This window comes from Chiloscyllium punctatum, chromosome 23, assembly GCF_047496795.1.
Source record: "Chiloscyllium punctatum isolate Juve2018m chromosome 23, sChiPun1.3, whole genome shotgun sequence".
Lineage (NCBI taxonomy): Eukaryota > Metazoa > Chordata > Chondrichthyes > Orectolobiformes > Hemiscylliidae > Chiloscyllium > Chiloscyllium punctatum.
In genome coordinates this window covers 45,843,757-45,863,374 of record NC_092761.1, presented here as the reverse complement: position 1 = coordinate 45,863,374, position 19,618 = coordinate 45,843,757, and positions in this window count along the sequence as shown.

Sequence of the window (19,618 nt, the reverse complement as noted above, 5' to 3'; positions counted from 1 at the left end):
GCAGCATTCCCACACACCCATGGGAAGCCTGCTTTCCCCTCTGTGATACTGATGTTCACTAAGACATCACAAGCCTGGATAGATAACTGTGACACTCCCGATGCTGTCTCAGTTCAACAAAACTTACAGCAGGGGTGGTGATTGTCCTGGGGTGTATCTGTACTGTGCTCCCCCTCCAACACTGTATCTAAGTCATGTCTTGTTAGCCGATGTTTGGAACCCTCTCATTACTCTCTGCTCTGTTCACGGTGAGTGATGTTACCTCACTGCAGGATTTATTGAAGGTTCCAGATCTCCCTGCCCTTTGTCTCTCTGGCTGACCAACCATCTTCAATGTGGTGATGGACGAAATACCCAGTAGTTGGGAAATCTATTTTTCCTGAATACCTGCAGGAGATAGAGAAATAGACAGGATGGGAAATTAGACTGATGTAGTGAGGATTACACATAGAGAATGGCAGTGAGTCCCACAGAGATCTGGAAAATCCCGGTCTCCATTCCTGGCCTATGCTGTTGTGTCTCCCTGGAGTGGAGAATTCTGTGGGCTCAGGATCTGGAGTAGATCTGTAAGAGTGAGAGACACTGACAAAGGCAGAAATTGGACCCCCACAATGAGGAATACAACATGGAGAGAAACTGAGTGTTATCACCAGAGTTCAGGAAGGTATCAGGATCAAACAATCATGAAGGAAAAGCAGGTTTAGCTCCATGATGCACTGGTATCAGTGTTCAGGGATGAATAGCCTGTGAGCAGGCGAGGTGAAGGCCTAGTGGTGTTATTGCTACAGCATGTATCCAAAACCTCAGCTAATGTTCGGGGGAGGAAGGTTTGAACCCCACCATCTGAAATAGTGGGATCTGAAATAAATTATTTTAAAAATAGTAATTGACAATCTATAAATACCATTACTGATGTACAATAGATCCAAATACTTCGCCTTTCAAGACGGACATCTGCCCATCCTCACATGGTCTGCATGACATCCCCACAGCAAACGTTTGCCTCTGAATTACCCTCTGAAAAGGCTGAGCAAACTACTCAGCTAAACGGCAGCTAGGGCTGGGCAAGAAAGGCTGGTTAGCCAGAGACATCCATACCCCATACTTGACTTTTTTTAAAAATCCATTCCGAAGGTCCCACTGAAACTGTGCTGGGGCCAGTGACATGGCCAATCATGTCAGTAGGTTTATGGACAGGACTTTAAACTGACAGAGAGGACGCAGGGACAGGGTTCAGGTGAAAGGAGCTTTCCAAATCCAAAGAGAAAAGGTGACGCATCAGAACAGCATGGGAATGTGGCCGTAAACAAGCAGCAAGGAACAGGATGGGACAGAGTTTAACTAAAACTATACATCAGCGAATCGATTTGTGAAAGGAAATTGTGGGAAAGAATAAATTACGCATTTTTTGGAATAGACGACGTCTCTTCAATCAGGTGGATGGATTTGTGACACAGAGGTGAAAGAGATTTAAACACCAGAGATACGTGGTGACAGGACGAACAAAAGGTGAACAGGAATATTCAATAGTTCACAAACTTGCAGAAACTCGGGCAAAATGGGTAATGCTAACAATAATGGATACCAAAGGCATTACAGAGGAAGCATTTGGCTACAGATCATGAAGTAGAGTCTGTCTGAATGTAAACTCTGGCTACAACTTGCCAAGGAAACAAGCAGTAGAACAGTTTTAGCCACCAAACAGTATTCCATTGCTCATCACTGCATTAACCAGGAACTCATTGGAATGTTTTTAATAAAGGCATTGTGATAATTTCGGAAAACTTCAATATTTGTATAATCTGGGACAACACACGGTCAACATTGATATTGGAAAAGGAGTTTGGTTAATTTCTTTTCAGTGTTTCTTTGAAAAACACATTGTGCAACTGTTAAGGGACATAACTATCGCAGAACGACTGTGTAATGAAACTTAGTGAATGAGTAATGTCACCTGGAGAGATCCTTTGGGAAATTGTGATAAAGTGCAGTTTAAATAAATATAGTTTTAAAGTGAATCACAGAAAGGACAAGCTACAACTAGAAACAAAAATAGCCAATGACATGTTTTCGAGAGGAGAACTGACCAAGGTAAACAGGCTAAACAAACTGAAACATGTGCCTGTAAATGGACAGCAGAATATATTTGAAGGAACAGTGTAAAACACTCAACAGAAGGACATTCCACTTAAACAGTAAAAACCTCAGCAAGAAATCCCCACTGGTCCCGCACACAGTACATAAGGGATCATACTAGATTATGAGGCTGAGAAGATCACCAAAAAGTACTTAAAATCCTGAAGTGACAGAGTGTTTTAGGAGTAAATGTTAAATTGTTTGCAAAGGGTCTGCTAGCAGGAGGTGGGCTGTGGGAAGGGGGACCATAGTCAGGGTTTATTGACACGATAGGAACAGGGAGAGTTGAAGGTGCTGGAGGTGGTGAGAGTGTTACAGAGAGTGGTCAGGGTGTTACAAAGCCAGTATGGATTGCTGCAGCTGAAGGGGTTTGCAGAGGTAGGGAGGGACATAGGTATTTTTATTTATTCATACATGGGATGTGGGTGTCACTGCCTGGACTAACATTCTTTGATCCAACTGCTAATTACCCAGAGGGTAGCTCAGAGTCAGCCATATTGCTGTGGGTCTGGAGTCAAATGTTGGCCAGACTAGGTTAGAATATTTAATGCTCTTCCTTAAAGGAAGTAAGTGACTAGATGAGTTCTTCCGACTGATCAACAATGTTTTTATGGTGGCCCCATCAATGTCTTTTACAGATACAACATGACACCCCAACTCTTACTCTTAATGCTCTCCCCAATGAAGGTAACCACCCCAAACGCATGCTTCACCAGCCTGTCAACCTGTGACACCACACTTACTGTGTACCTGGGTCACTGGATCTCTGACAGAAAACATGACCCAGGGCCCGAACAATAACTGTACAAGTCCCACCCTGGTTTTTTTCACCAAAATGGAACACCTCACCTTTATCTAATTAAACTCCATCTGCTATTCTTCAGCCCACTATCCCAGCAGGACTGTTCATCCTGTTGTATCATAGATAACCTTCTTCACTGTCCACTTTCCCACCAATTTCAGTGTCACCCAAAACAATTAAGGAAACCAATATTCCCATCCAAACCATTTATCCAAATGACAAACAACAGTGGACCCACTCCACCGCTGGTCACATGTCTCCAGTCAGAAAAACATGTCTCCCATCACCCTCTGTCTCCTACCATCAAGCAACTTTTGTATCCAGTTCACTCGCTCCTCCTGAATGCCATATCCTTTTACACTGATCTGAGATTATTACCCAGTTTACCAGACAGAACACAGAACACAGAACAGTACAGCACAAGACCCTTCGGCCATGATTTCATGCAAACCTTTTATCTAATTGTAAGATCAAACTAACCTACATACCCTTCATTTTACTATTATCCATGTGTCTGTCCAAGAGTCTATTAAATGTCCCAGATGTGTCTAATTTTACAACCACCATTGGCAGTCCATCCAACCACCTACCATTCTCTATCCTCTTATCCATCCTCCATTCATCTTAAAATTACGCCCCCTTGTAATAGCCATTTATGCCATAGGAGGAAACGTCTCTGACTATTCACTCACTCTGTGCCTCTCACCATCTTGTTCACCTCCACAAAGTCGCCCCGCCCCCTTCTTCAGTCCAATGAAAAAAGCCTTAGCTCCCACAACCTTTCTCCGTAAGAACTGCCCTCCATTACAGGCAGCATCTTGGTAAATCTCCTGTGTACACTCTCTAAAACGTGCACAGCCTTCCTGTAAACAGGGGACCAGAACTGAACACAATATTCCAAGTGTGATCTCACCAGGACGCTATAAAGATGCAGGAAAACCTCAAATCTCTAACAGTCAATCCCCTTCTAAGGAAAGCCAACACAACATATGCCTTTTTAACAACCCTACCATCGTGCGTGGCGATTTTGAGGGATCTATGGACACGGACCCCATGATCTCTGTTCCTCCACACTGCCAAGTATTTTGCCTTTCACCCTGTATTCTGTATTCAAATTCGACCTTCCAGAATGAATCACTTCACACTTTCCCAGAGTGGACTCCATCTGCCACTTCCAGCCCAGCTCTGTGTCCTGTCAATGTCCCATTGCAACCAACAACAGCCCTCCACATTCCCCACCACTCCACCAACCTTCGTGTTATTGGCAAACTTACTAACCCACTCTCCAACATCCACATCCAAGTCATTTACAAAAATCACAGAGAGCAGACTCCTGGAGCTGATTGTTACAGAACCCCACTGGTCACTGAGCTCCAGGCTCAATACTGTCCATCTGCTGCCACCCTCTGTCTTCTCTGGGCCATCCAATCCTGTATCCAGACAGACAGATTTCCCTGTATCCCAATTTTCCTTCTTTTCTGAATGAGCCATCAACATATTCTGCCATATCCTCAAAGAATTCAATAAGGTTTGTGAGGCATGACCTGACCCCTCACAAACCCATACTGACTGTCTCTAATTTAACTATGGTTTTCCAAGTAGTCATAAATCCTGTCTTTAGAGTCCTCGCCAATAATCTGCACACCACAGACATTCGACCAAATCTGTAATTCCCAGAATTCTACCTCCGTAACATGGCTCGGACTTTACAAATCTTCCCTCCTCTGCCATGTTCCCTAGAAGGGCACTGGATGGTGGTGGGGGTTACAGAGATAGGGAGGGATATCAGGACAGGAGGATTTTGCAGACATTAGGAGGGTTGCAATGCCAAAAGGAGGCTTCAGTAATTGTGAGGTTTCATGGTGATGAAGGCATTTGAGGAGGGAGGGAGGGAGGATTGTAGGGAAGTGAGAGGTTTCACAGTTTAAGGTGTTTTGGTAGGGCTGCAAGTGGTTACTGAGTTGGGGAGGGTGTAAGCACTGGTGGATATTACATAAACATGTGGTTTTGGTTGCAATGCAGGAAGAGGATTCAGGAAGCTGGAGAGTATGGGGTCTGAACGAGGTTACACAAATGGGAGGAGTTGTCAGGAGTGGAGGTGTTTACAGAGATACCAATGGTCTGATCTGGAGCAGAGGACCCAGATTGGGAGGGATTTGGGGACTGGAGGTGGTTTCACAGGGAGGGAGGACCATAGACCCACAGGAGGTTACAGAAATGTGGAGAGCTGTAGGGCTGACAGGGGTTCATGGAGTTGGGAATGTTGGGAGGGATAGAGAAGTTTACAGGGATAAGGATGTTTGTAGGCCAGGGCTGGATCACAGACAGGGACTGTTTTAGAGAGCTGAGCTGAGAGATAAAGATGTTTGTATCGACTGGAAGAACAAACAGAAATATGCAGGGTAGTCGTGACTGAAGATGTTTAGAGACATAGGAAGGCTTAGGTTCTGGGGGTTATGGAGGCTGTGGAATCTGGATTTCTTTTCAGAGACTGGGATAACAATTTTGGTCAGAAACAGTTTCACAGGTAAGGGAGAATAGCACAAACAGGAGGAAGTTGTAGAGGAAGGTGACGTTTAAACAGATAGTGGTGTAAGAGCTGGACAAGGTTATGGAGATGGGTAGATGGTGGAGACACAGGAGGAGCTTACATTGACATGGGGGTGATAGTGACAGGAGGGTGTTAAATAGATAGTGGGTTTGTAGGGACTGGATTGGGAGAGGCACAGGCATGGAGTGAGTTCGACAGATCAGGATTACTGCAGAGACCTGAGAGGATTACACTGATAGGGATGGTGGTCGGGTCTCCACAGACTGTTGGCGTTCAGGAACTGGAAGAGATTTGGTAGATAGGGAGGGATGTAAGAGCTGCAGGAGATAATGGAGAGTTGAAGAGTTGGAGCAATTTGCAGAGATAGGTTTCTCAGACAGGAGTAGGTTATAGATAGTGAGGGGTATGTGGTCTGAGTAAGTCAAAAAGAGGAGAGTTTTCACGTCTGGAAGATATTACACTGACAGGGACAGTTGAAGAGACTGAAGTAAAATTGCATGGAGAAGGTTACACAGATAGGGAGGTGAGTAGGGACTGAAGGTGAATACACAGACATGGAGGGTTGTATTGTTAGACGGAGCTGAGAGGGATACGGACTGGTGTAGGGATTTACACAGATAGGGAAGGTTGTGTTTTTGGTGAAGGTTACACTGATACAGACAGTGTTAGGGAGTGTTTAGTGGACGACAGAGGAGCTCAGAGAGAATGTATTATGGGGAGTGGAGGAGATTACAGACACAAAGATCGCTGTCGGGTTGAAAAGACCTTCTACAGATCCTCCGTGCCGTCAAGATGGAGGAGATTATAACAGTGAGTGTTGCCAAGACTTAATTACTTCACTGATATAGAGCAGGTCTCAGCATGTAACTGTCAAAGGGAAGTTGAGACAGTCCAGATGAGTTTTCAGAGATACAAATGTTTATGGGAGTTTCAAGAGGGAACAGTGATTGGGAATGCTGTACCAAATGGTAATAGTTATAGGGAGGGTTCTAAAAGCAGGAAGTGGTGACAGACATATCGATCTTTGTAAGGACTGGAGAAGGTTACATCGCCAAGGAGTGTTTTAGAGTCTGGAGGAGATTACAGTGTTAAGGAGAATATTGGGGATAAGGCAAGGTTTAAGAGACAGGGATGGTTGACAGGGCTGGACAATAACCTGAATAGAATCGCCATCGTGTGCAACCAGGCTATTCGGCCCAGCCAGTCCATTCCAAAACTCTGAAGAGCATCCTATCCAGACCCACCCCACTACCTGTACATTAAACCCTGCATTTTCTGTGGTGAACTTACTTAAACCACACATTCCTGAATACCACAGTCAATTTTCGATTCACTGATGGTGCAAATTTTGGACACGGACACACACACACACAACACACACACCAAGGGAGCGACACGCAAACACACACAGTGAGGGAGATACCCGCAGATACACAGCAAGGGAAGGACACACACACGCAAATCGAGGGAGGGACACACGCACACACGAAGCAAGGGAGGGACACATGCACACAGCGAGGAAGGGAGGGACACACACACACAGCAAGGCGGGACGCACACACACACACAGAGTGAGGGAGGGACACACACACACACACAAACACAAGACACAGTGAGGGAAGGACATGCACACACAGCGAGGGAGGGACACGCTGAGAAACGCAGTGAGGGAGGGGACATGCACATACACACCGTGGGAGGGACACACACACACACACAAACACACACAGCGAGTGAGGGACACGCGCACATACAGCAACGGAGGAACACGCACACACAAAGCGAGGGACGGGGACACACACACGTAAAGCAAAGGAGGGACGCGCACACACACACACACACACACACACACACACACACAGCGAGTGAGGGACATGCGCACATACAGCAACGGAGGGACACGCACACACAAAGCGAGGGACGGGGACACACACACGTAAAGCAAAGGAGGGACGCGCGCACACACACACACACACACACACACACACACACACACACAGAACAAGGGAGAGACGCGAACACACAGCGAGGGAGGGACAAACACACACTCTTACGGCGAGGGGAATACACGCACACACACAGCGAGGGAGGGCAACACACTGCAAGGGAGGGACACGCAGACACAGCGAAGGAGGGACACGGACACACAGCGAAGGAGGGACACGGACACACATGTCGAAGGGGAGGGCATGTGCACAGAAATTGAAAGGGGGCACACACACACAGCGAGAGGGGACACACAGACATGGCAAGGGTGTGACACACGCACACAGCAAGGTGGTCACACACACACACACAAGGGACGGACACACACACACGCAAAGCGAGGGAGGGACACACACACACACAAACACAGAGCAAGGGAGGGACATGCACACAAGGGACGGACATACACATGCAAAGCGAGGGAGGGACACGCACAGATACACACACACACACACACACAAACAGAGCAAGGGAGGGACACGTGCACACACAGCGAGGGAGGGACATGCAGAGCAAGGGAGCGATATGCAAAAACACACAGTGAGGGGGTTACCCGCAGACACACAGCGAGGGAGGGACACCCACACACATAGCGAGGGAGGGACATGCATATGCACAGCGAGGGAGGGATATGCGCACTGCACACAGTGAGGGGGTTACCCGCAGACACACAGCGAGGGAGGGACACACACACACACACGCACAGCGAGGGAGGGACACATACACACACTCAGCGAGGGAGAGACACACACACAGCGAGAGAGGGACACACACACACACACACACACACACACACACACGAGGGAGTGACACGCATGCACGCACACACACACACACACACACACACATAGAGCGAGGGAGGAACGGACACGCACACACAGCGTGGGAGGGGCACGCAAACACAGCGAGGGAAGGACATGCACAAAGACACACAGCAAGAGAGGGACACACACACACAGGGAAGGTGGGACACACACACACATGGCGAGGGGGAGGGCATTTTTACAGAAATCGAGAGGGGATACGCACAGACATGGCAAGGGAGGGACACGCGCACATAGCGAGGGGGGCATGCACTCACAGTGGGGGGAGAAGCGCACACACAGTGAGGGGATATACACAAAGAGCAATGGAGGGACACACACACACACAAGGGACACACACACACAAAGTGCGAGGGAGTGACATGCGCACACAGAGCAAGAGGGACACACACACACAAAGAGAGGGTGGGACATGCACATACACTGCAAGAGGGACACACATACTCATAGCAAGTGGGGACACACACACAGTGAGGGAGGGACATGCGCAAGCACACAAACACAGACACATGCAGCGAGGGAGGGACACGCACACACAAACAGAGCAAGAGAGGAACACTCGCAAACACAGCGAGGGGGGAGACACACGCGCACACACACAGCGAGGGAGGGACACGCGCACATAAACACGCACACACAGAGCAAGAGAGGAACACTCGCAAACACAGCAAGGGAGGTCAACACACACAAACACAAACACACACACACACAAACAGAGCAAGAGAGGGACATTCGCAAACACAGCGAGGGGAGACACATGCACACACAGCGAGGGAGGGCCACGCACACACACGCACAGCAAGAGGGACGGACAAACAAACAAACACACACACACACAGCAAGGGGGGTGGGATCTCACACATACACAGCGAGGGAGGGACATGTACACACACAGCAAGGGAGGGGCACGCACGCGCGCGTACACACACACACACAGCGAGGGAGGGACACGTGCACACAAAGCGAAAGAGAGAGACACATACACACAACGCGATGGAGTGACACACACACAAACAGCGAGTGAGGGACACGCAGTGAAGGGGGGACACACAAAAACATACTGTGAGGATGTGACATGTACACACACACAGCGAGGGAGGGACACACACACATAGGGAAGGAGGGGCAAGCAGACACACGGCGAGGGGGAGGGCATTTGCACAGAAATCGAGAGGGTACACGCACACACAGCAAGGGGGGACATGCACTCACACAGCAAGGGGATATGCGCACACACAGTGAGGGGGATATACACAAAGAGCAAGGGAGGGACACACACACACAGCAAGGGAGTGATACGCGCACACACATCCAGGGAGGGACATGCACACACAGCGAGGGAGGGACACACACACACACACAGAGCTAGGGAGGGAAGGACATGCTCAAACAGTGTGGGAGGGACACGCACACACAGAGAGGGAAGGACATGCACATACACAGCGAGGGAGACACACACACACACACAGAGCGAGGGAAGGACACACACATACACAGCAAGTGAAGGACACGCACGCGCACACACACACACAGCGAGGGATGGACACACGCGCACATACAAACACACACACACACGGAAGGAGGGACAAGCACACACACGGCAAGGGGGAGGAAATGTGCACAGAAAGTGAGAGGGGACACGCACTGACACGGCGAGGGAGGGATACACGCACACACAGCAAGGGGGGACATGCACTCACACAGCGAGGGGGATATACACAAAGAGCAAGGGAGGGACACACACACACACACAGCGAACGAGGGACACACAAACAGCGAGGGAGTAAAACGTACACATACACAGTGAGAATGTGACACACACAAACACACACAGTGAGGGAAGGAAGAACATGCAAACACACAGAGCAAGTGAGGGACACACACACACAGCAAGGGAAGGACATGCACACACACAGCGATGGAGGGTCATACACAAACACACAGTGAGGGAGGGACACACATGCGCACACACACGTACACTCACAGCGAGGGATGGACACGCACACACAGTGAGAGAGGGACACGTACACAGACACAGTGAGAGAGTCTCTCACACACACACACACACACACACACACACACACACACACACGCACACACACACACACACACACACACACACACACAGCGAGGGAGGGAAGGACATGCATACACACAGAACGAGAGAGGGACGTACACACACAGCAAGGGAAGGATATGCACACACACAGCAAGAGGGACACACACACACAAAGCCATGGAGGGACACACACAAATTCACACAGCGTGGGAGGGACGCACAGGCACAGTGAGGAATTGACATGCATACATATACACGCACACACACACACACACACACACACACACACACAGTGAGGGACCACTGCAAGAGGTACACACATACTCATAGCAAAAGGGGGACACGCACACACACAGCCAGGGAGGGAGGGACACACACACAGAGGGAGTGACATGCACACACGCAGCGAGGGAGGACACACACACACACACAGTGAGGGAGGGATATACACAAACACAGAGAGAGAGAGGGATGCGCACATAAACAGCAAGGGAGGGACATGCACACACACAGGGAAGGATGGACAAGCAGACACACGGCGAGGGGGAGGGCATGTACACAGAAATTGAGAGGGGCACACACACACAGTGAGAGGGGACACACACAGACATGGCGAGGGAGGGACACACACACACACACAGCAAGGGGGGACACGCACACACACAGCAAGGAGGAGACACATGCACACGCAGCGAGGGAGGGCCACGCACACACACGTACCGCAAGAGGGACACACACACAGAGCAAGGGGGTAACTCACACATACACAGCGAGGGACGGACACGCACAATCACAGCAAGGGAGGGACACACACTGACATACAGTGATGAGGGATACACACACACAGCGAGGGAGAGACACGCAGCGAAGGGACACACACACAGACAGTGAGGGAAGGACATGCACGCACAGTGAGGGAAGGACATGCATGCGCACATACACAGAGAGCGAGGGACACACATACAGTGAGGGAGAGACATGCTGAAAAACGCAGTGAGGGAGGGAGCATGGACACATACAACATGGGAGGGACACACACACACACACACAGACACAAAGCGAGGGAGCGACACGCTCACACACAGTGAGGGGGATACACGCAGACACACGGCGAGGGAGGGACACAAACACTGCGAGGGATGGGGACACACACGCAAAGCGAAGGAGGGACACACACACACACACAACACAGAGCAAGGGAGAGACGCACACACACAGCGAGGGAGGGACAAACACACACTCAAGGGACGGACACACACACTCAGAGCGAGGGAAAGACACGCGCACACACAGCAAGAGGCGCGCACACACACACGCACAAAGCAAGGGAGGCACACGCATACATACACACAGCGAGGGAAGGACACTCACATACTCTGTAAAAGGGTCACACACACTCACAGCAAGAGGGGACACGCACACACAGCGAGGGATGGACACGCACACACACAGCCAGGGAGGGACATGGACACACACAAACACACACACATATACACACAGAGCAAGAGAGGGACATGTGCACAAACAGCGAGGGGACACACATGCACACACAGCAAGGGAGGGCCATTACACACACGCACAGCAAGAGTAACACACATACACACGGCAGGAAACTGACACATAAAACAGTGAAGGAGGGATATGTACACACACACCGCGAGGGAAGGACACTCACATACACTGCAAGAGGGACACACATCCTCACAGCAAGAGGGGAACACGTACACACAGTGAGGGAGGGACATGCACATGCCCAAGCACACAAACACAGACACACAGCGAGGGAGGGCCACACACACACACACACACACACATGCACAGCAAGAGGAACACACCCACCCACACACACACAGAGCAAGGGGGTAACTCACACATACACAGCGAGGGAAAAACTTGCAAACGCACACAGCAAGGGAGAGATACGCACACACACAGACAACGAGGATGAGACTAGACACACACACACAGAGCGAGGGAGGGTCACACACACACCGACAGCATGGGAGCAACACACACACACACACACACACAGTGAGGGAGCAACATGCGCATGAGGAAGCACACAAACACAGACACACAGAGTGAGAGAGGGACACGCGCACACACACACACACACACAGCGAGGGAAGGACATGCACACAGTGAGGTAAGGACATGTACGCGCACGTACACAGAGAGTGAGAGACACACACACAGTGAGGGAGAGACACACACACACAGAGCGAGGGAGGGACACGCTGAGACACACAGCGAGGGAGGGAGCATGGACACACACAGCGTGGGAGGGACACGCATATACATAGCGAGAGAGGGACACACAATGAAGGAGGGACAAGCACACACATCGCGAGGGGGAGGGCATATGCACACAAATTGAGAGGGGGCACACACAAAGCGATGGAGGGACATGCACATACACACAGTGAGGGGATACACGCAGACACACGGCAAGGGAGGGATACACACAGTGAGGGACAGGGACACACACGCAAAGCGAAGGAGGGACACATATACACACACACAGCGAGGGGGATACATGCAGACACACAGCGAGGGAGGGACACACACTGCAAGGGACGGGGAAAAACACACACATCGAAGTAGGGACACGGACACACATGTCGAGGGGGAGGGCATGTGCACAGAAATTGAGAGGGGGCACACACACACAACGAGAGAGGACACACATAGACACGGCAAGGGTGGGACACACGCACACAGCAAGCTGGTCACACACACACACACAAGGGACAGAGACATACACGCAAAGCGAGGGAGTGACACGCACAATTATATACACAGACAAACACGGAGCAAGGGAGGGACATGCACACATGCACACAAGGGACGGACACATACATGCAAAGCAAGGGAGGGACACGCATACATACACACACACACAAAGCAAGGGACAGACGTTTGCACACACAGCACGGGAGCGACATACAAACACACACAGTGAGGGGTTTACCCGCAGACACACAGCGAGGGAGGGATACACATACAAACACACACACACACACACACACACACACACAGAGCGAGGGAGGGACACACACACACGTACAGTGAATGAAGGGACACACACATGTCCAGGGGGAGGGCATGTGCACAGAAATTGCGAGGGGGCACACACACACACACACACGGCAAGAGTGGGACACACAGACACGGCAAGGGAACACACACACACACACAAGGGACGGACACACGGACTCACAAAGCGAGGGAGGGACAAGCACACATTCACACAAACACAGAGCAAGGGAGGGACATGCACACGCATGCATGCACACACACACGGGACGGAAACACACACAAGCAAAGCGAGGGAGGGACACATGCACACACAGCGAGCGTGGGATACACACAGCGAGGGAACGACACGCAAACACACACAGTGAGGGGGTTACCCGCAGACACACAGTGAGAGAGGAACACACACACACGCACAGCAAGGGAGGGACACATACACAAACACACACACACAGACACAGACACACAGAGAGCAAGAGAGGGACACACGCACACACAGCGAGGGGGAGACACATGCACACACAGCGAGGGAGGGCCACGCACACACATGCACAGCAAGACACACACACACACAGAGCAAGAGAGGGATGCACGCACACACAGTGAGGTGGAGACACATGCACACACAGCGAGGGAGGGCCACACACACACACAGCAAGAGGGACACACACACACACAGACAGCGAGGGTGGGACCACACACACACACGCACGCACAGCGAGGGAAGGACGGACACACACACACAGATACAGTGAGGGGGACACGCACACAGCGAGGGGGACCCACACACTCACAGCGTGGGAGGGAGACACACTTACACACACACACAGGGAGGGACATGCATGCAAACACACACACAGAGGGAGGGAGGGAGGGACACGTGCACACACAGCGAGAGAGAGAGAGACACATGCACACAATGCGATGGAGTGACACACACTCAAACAGCGAGTGAGGGGCATGCAGTGAACGGGGGGACACACAAACACATACTGTGAGGATGTGACACATACACACACACAGCGAGGAAGAGGCACACACACACACAGCGAGGGAGGGACACGCGCACACACAGCGAGGGAGGGACATGCACACACACAGCGAGGGAGGGACACGCACACAGGGAAAGAGGGACAAGCAGACACACGGTGAGGGGGGGGCATGTGCACAGAAATTGAGAGGGACACACGCACACACAGCGATAGGGAACACGCACAGGCACAGCGAGGGAGGGACACACGCGCACACAGCAAGGGGGGACATGCACTCACACACCGAGGGGAGATTCGCACATACAATGAGGGGGATATACACAAAGAACAAGGGAGGGACACACACATGCACACACAAGGGAGGAACACACACACACAGCAAGGGAGTGACACGTGCACACACAGTGAGAGAGGGACATGCACACACAGCGAGGGAAGGACATGCGCATACATAGCGAGGGAGGGACACACACACACACACACACAGCGAGGAGGGACATGCACACACACACACACACACGCACACACACAGAGTGAGGGTGTGACATGCACACACACAGCAAGAGAGAGACACATACACACAATGCGATGGAGTGACACATACACACAAACAGCGAGTTAGGGACACGCAGTGAAGGGGGGACACACAAACACATACTGTGACGGTGTGAGACACATAGACACACTGCGATGGAGTGACATGCACACACACACAACGAGGAAGGGGCACGCGCACACACACAGCGAGCGAGGGACACACACAGCGAGTGAGAGGCTGGCTGAGACACGCAGCAAGATAGGGACACGCACACGCACAGCGAGGGAGGGACACACACAGCGAGTGAGAGGCTGGCTGAGACACGCACCAAGATAGGGACACGCACACGCACAGCGAGGGAGGGACACACACAGCGAGTGAGAGGCTGGCTGAGACACGCAGCAAGATAGGGACACGCACACGCACAGCGAGGGAGGGACATGCACACGCACAGCGAGGGAGGGACATGCTCATACACAGCGAGGGAGGGACATGCACACGCACAGTGAGGGACGACATACACAAACACACACAGTGAGAGGGGACATGCACAGACAAGGCGAGGGAGGGACACACGTACAAACATCAAGGGGGTCATGCACTCACACAGCAAGGGGAGATGAGCACACACAGGGAGGGGGATATACACAAAGAGCAAGGGAGGGACACACACACAGCGAGGGAGGGACATGCACACACGCACACAGTTAAGGGGATACACGCAGACACACAGCGAGGGAGGGACACACATACTCACGTGCGCGCGCACACACACACACACACACACACATACACACAGTTAAGGAAGGACACTCACATACAATGCAAGAGGGATACACATACTCACGGCAAGAGGGGGACACGCACACTCAGCGAGGGAGGGACACGCACACACAGCGAGGGAGGGACACGCATACACACACACCATGAGGGAGGGAGGGAGGTAAACACACACAGCGAGGGAGGGACACGCACACACACACACCGAGGGAGGGACACGCACACACACAGCGAGGGAGGGACACGCATACACACACACACACACACACACACGCACACACCGAGGGAGGAACACGCACACACACAGCGAGGGAGGGACACGATTACATACACACCATGAGGGAGGGAGGGAGGGAAACACACACACCGAGGGAGGGACACGCACACACACACACACACACACACGCACACACACACACACACACACACACACACACCGAGGGAGGGACACGCACACACACAGCGAGGGAGGGACACGCATACACACACACCGTGAGGGAGGGACACGCACACACACAGCGAGGGAGGGACACGCACACACACAGCGAGGGAGGGACACGCACACACACAGCGAGGGAGGGACACGCACACACACAGCGAGGGAGGGACACGCACACACACAGCGAGGGAGGGACACGCACACACACACACCGCGAGGGAGGGAGGGAAACACAAACAGCGAGAGGGACACGGACACACACACACCGCGAGAGGGACATGCACACACTCACACCGTGACGGAGGGAGGGAAACACACACAGCGAGAGGGACACGGACACACACACACAGGGAGGGAGGGACACGCACGCGCGCACACACACACACACACACACACGCACTCACACAGCGAGGGAGGAACACACACACACACACACACACACACACACACACACACACACACACACACACACACACACACAGCGAGGGAGGGACATGCACACACACACAGCGAGGGAAGGACACGCACACACACACACCGCGAGGGAGGGAGGGAAACACACACAGCGAGAGGGACACGCACACACACACACAGCGAGGGAGGGACACGCACACACACACTGCGACAGGGACACGCACACACACACTGCGACAGGGACACGCACTCACACACACAGCGAGGGAGTGACACGCAGTGAAGGGGGGACACACAAACACATACTGTGAGGATGTGACACGTACACACACACAGCGAGGAAGAGGCACACACACACACAGCGAGGGAGGGACACGCGCACACACAGCGAGGGAGGGACATGCACACACACAGCGAGGGAGGGACATGCACACACACAGCGAGGGAGGGACACGCACACAGGGAAAGAGGGACAAGCAGACACACGGTGAGGGGGGGGCATGTGCACAGAAATTGAGAGGGACACACGCACACACAGCGATAGGGAACACGCACAGGCACAGCGAGGGAGGGACACAAACGCACACAGCAAGGGGGGACATGCACTCACACACCGAGGGGAGATTCGCACAGACAGTGAGGGGGATATACACAAAGAACAAGGGAGGGACACACACATGCACACACAAGGGAGGAACACACACACACAGCAAGGGAGTGACACGTGCACACACAGTGAGAGAGGGACATGCACACACAGCGAGGGAAGGACATGCGCATACACAGCGAGGGAGGGACACACACACACACACAGCGAGGAGGGACATACACACACACAGAGTGAGGGTGTGACATGCACACACACAGCAAGAGAGAGACACATACACACAATGCGATGGAGTGACACATACACACAAACAGCGAGTTATGGACACGCAGTGAAGGGGGGACACACAAACACATACTGTGACGGTGTGAGACACATAGACACACTGCGATGGAGTGACATGCACACACACACAACGAGGAAGGGGCACGCGCACACACACACAGCGAGCGAGGGACACACACAGCGAGTGAGAGGCTGGCTGAGACACGCAGCAAGATAGGGACACGCACACGCACAGCGAGGGAGGGACATGCACACGCACAGCGAGGGAGGGACATGCTCATACACAGCGAGGGAGGGACATGCACACGCACAGTGAGGGACGACATACACAAACACACACAGCGAGAGGGGACATGCACAGACAAGGCGAGGGAGGGACACACGTACAAACATCAAGGGGGTCATGCACTCACACAGCAAGGGGAGATGAGCACACACAGGGAGGGGGATATACACAAAGAGCAAGGGAGGGACACACACACAGCGAGGGAGGGACATGCACACACGCACACAGTTAAGGGGATACACGCAGACACACAGCAAGGGAGGGACACACATACTCACGTGCGCGCACACACACACACACACATACACACAGTGAAGGAAGGACACTCACATACAATGCAAGAGGGATACACATACTCACGGCAAGAGGGGGACACGCACACTCAGCGAGGGAGGGACACGCACACACAGCGAGGGAGGGACACGCATACACACACACCATGAGGGAGGGAGGGAGGGAAACACACACAGCGAGGGAGGGACACGCACACACACACACCGAGGGACACACACACACACAGCGAGGGAGGGACACGCATACACACACACACCGAGGGAGGGACACGCACACACACAGCGAGGGAGGGACACGCATACACACACACCGCGAGGGAGGGAGGGACACGCACACACACAGCGAGGGAGGGACACGCACACACACAGCGAGGGATGGACACGCACACACACAGCGAGGGAGGGACACGCACACACACAGCGAGGGAGGGACACGCACACACACAGCGAGGGAGGGACACGCACACACACAGCGAGGGAGGGACACGCACACACACAGCGAGGGAGGGACACGCACACACACAGCGAGGGAGGGACACGCACACACACAGCGAGGGAGGGACACGCACACACACAGCGAGGGAGGGACACGCACACACACACACCGCGAGGGAGGGAGGGAAACACAAACAGCGAGAGGGACACGGACACAAACACACCGCGAGAGGGACATGCACACACTCACACCGTGACGGAGGGAGGGAAACACACACAGCGAGAGGGACACGGACACACACACACAGGGAGGGAGGGACACGCACGCGCACACACACACACACACACACACACACACACACGCACACAGCGAGGGAGGAACACACACACATGCACACACACACACACACACACACACAGAGCGAGGGAGGGACACGCACACACACACACACACAGCGAGGGAGGGACACGCACACACACACTGCGAGAGGGACACGCACACACACACTGCGACAGGGACACGCACACACACACACAGCGAGGGAGTGACACGCTCACACACAGAGAGGGAAGGACACACACACACACACATACACACCACGAGAGGGACACGCACACACAAACACCGCGAGGGAGGGAGGGAAACGCACACAGCGAGGGAGGGACACACACTGCGAGAGGGACACGCACACACACACACAGTGAGGGAGGGACACGCAATAGACAATAGACAATAGATGCAGGAGTAGGCCATTCTGCCCTTCGAGCCTGCACCACCATTCAATATGATCATGGCTGATCATTCCTAATCAGTATCCTGTTCCTGCCTTATCTCCATACCCCTTGACTCCACTATCTTTAAGAGCTCTATCCAATTCTTTCTTAAAAGAATCCAGAGACTGGGCCTCCACTGCCCTCTGGGGCAGAGCATTCCACACAGCCACCACTCTCTGGGTGAAGTAGTTTCTCCTCATCTCTGTCCTAAATGGTCTACCCCGTATTTTTAAGTTGTGTCCTCTGGTTCGGCACTCCCCCATCAACGGAAATATGTTCCCTCCTGCCAGAGTGTCCAATCCTTTCATAAGCCTATACGTTTCAATCAGATCCCCTCTCAGTCTTCTAAACTCAAGGGTATACAAGCCCAGTCGCTTCAGT